General features: G+C 39.3%; 1 long non-coding RNA gene across 1 annotated transcript; it reads left to right on the top strand.

The window, feature by feature from the left end:
* The first annotated feature begins 214 nt into the window (after positions 1-214).
* LOC129754923 (uncharacterized) lies at positions 215-801 on the top strand. Its single transcript, XR_008739124.1, has 3 exons — positions 215-348; positions 409-649; positions 711-801. It is a non-coding gene; the product is annotated as an uncharacterized LOC129754923 (long non-coding RNA).
* Positions 802-2,133: the final 1,332 nt, after the last annotated feature.

Raw genomic sequence — 2,133 nt, 5'->3', positions numbered from 1 at the left:
TTTGAAGCGAGATAACATTCTCAATACTTTTGCATTGCACAGTGTGGCTGGACACTTGGACAACCACTAAGGCGTGGCGAGACACCCGCCTTGAACAAGCACAGTGCGACGAGACATCAATTGTTAAAAGCGAATACGATTATCCAAGATATACCGGAATGGAAACCATCCTACGACCAGGGAAGAGCGCAGTCCAGTTTGATTTACTTCATGCTGACCGAAGCTACAACAGCGGAAATCGAGGAAGTTTGCGGTTATGCAGCAAATTTCGATAGCTATTGGTCGGAATCCAACTAATAATCTGCATCTGAGAACCTTTATCGAAAATCCTGATATTCCGCGCTTGCCGTAAGTACCCAGTATTTACTACAAATATTACTCCACCTTATATTTTGTGTCTTTGAACAGCGCCGGAGTCCTTTACGAAAAATTTGGCAACGGTGGCACGCGGTGCTGGTTTGTTGATCAAGACGGTCAAAAACTTCGGCATCATGCGTAACGTGCCGCGGATTGGTGCTTGATGCCCGTCACCTGAGACGAGGGGGGAATTATTATAGCCCACGGCAAGGCTGTGTTGCTCAAAAGGTGGACCGATACTCAACGTTTTTCAGTTACGAGCTAACGGCGCTTCCATCAGCGATTTCAAGTGGTAAGTTAGCAATTATTCCAACCATTATCAATCAATTAAAAAATTTTTTTGTCATTTCTAGGCCAAAATTAATCATCGAAGGTGCATGTGCATGTTCCTAGGCGTATTGATCAGCCCAAGGACATTTTGTGATGGTCACATTTTCATTGGTGGGTATCTTTTTATTAATATATTTTATGACTAATTCTATTGATTGAGACATATCCTATTTTCCATAAATTGACGAAAGGATGCTACAGATGAATGCATAAGCGTTGGTGAGCGAACACCCATTTGTTTTTAGACGCTCTCAGAGGCCGGATACCTTCACTTACCACCAGATGTCGGTCGGAAAAATGTAATTATCTACCGCCTTTAATCTGCCGGAGAAAGGAGACTAGCTGTTTCTGAGTAACCATAAGTTCAACATCGAGTCGAAATTCCATACCTGCCGGAGTAGTGAGATTGGCCGCAGTGCATCGAATGAATTTTCTGGATATATCCCAAGAGTTAAACTACGCAACAGGATTTGGCAGCCGACTTTATGCTTAAGCTGCATAAGCGTTCTGAATGATACGTCGCAAGCGTTAATGGTAAAGGGAGGTGAGCAATTTTTTTAACTTTCTTTTAAATTTGTTACCTCATCCATCCAAATTTCTTATTTTGAAGTAGATGTGTTCAAATGATGATAAGCTTAAAATTAAATTTTATTTAATTCTTGATTTTTTTTTTACTTTTACGTTCTAAATTCGAATCTTTATTCAAATTGTGTTTTTATAATGACATTGCATTTAAAATTCATTAGTTTTAAGTAAATAAAACCAATCTTTGATAACTGATGAAAATAATATGCCAAACAAAAACTAATTTAAGATATATTTATTCTCCTAACCTATCGCCTAATTTTCCTTTAAATCCTTTTCGGCTTTCTAAACATACATAGCTGTTTAAATGCAACAAAAAAAGATTGAATTATTTATGAAATGTCAATAATAATAATGCTTTTGCTTGGTTATTTTTAGATAACAATCGTACGGGTGGTGAAAATCAACTATCCCGATATGGAACTACAACGCTGCACGGGGAATAGACTACATCACATTTGTATAAAATGCGATGATTCCACGGCGATTGTTTGATTCTATGCTCGCCAAATTTCGCGCGAACACAAACGATTGCTGGCGATTACAGTACCAGCAACAAAAAAAAACATTTTCCACCCCGTCTGGGGCTGAGTAAATGGCCTGAAATTTGTACAAACAGCACCATACACCATGCCATAGACAACACAAATGGCGTGTGCAAATTCGATGATTCCAAGACGATTGTTTGATCTATGCTCGCCCACACACGATACAAACGTATTTAGCGCGAACACAAACGATGGCTGGCGATAACAGTAATAACAAAAAACCACCGCCACCCCTACTGGGGCTGAGTAAATTTCCTGAATATTGTACAAACAGCACCATACACTATGCCACAGAGGGTGGTTTGTACAAAAT

Source organism: Uranotaenia lowii, chromosome 3 (genome assembly GCF_029784155.1).
Source record: "Uranotaenia lowii strain MFRU-FL chromosome 3, ASM2978415v1, whole genome shotgun sequence".
NCBI classification, from domain to species: domain Eukaryota; kingdom Metazoa; phylum Arthropoda; class Insecta; order Diptera; family Culicidae; genus Uranotaenia; species Uranotaenia lowii.
The sequence above is the reverse complement of the archived record's forward strand: the minus strand, read 5'-3'. Positions and strand labels throughout refer to the sequence as shown.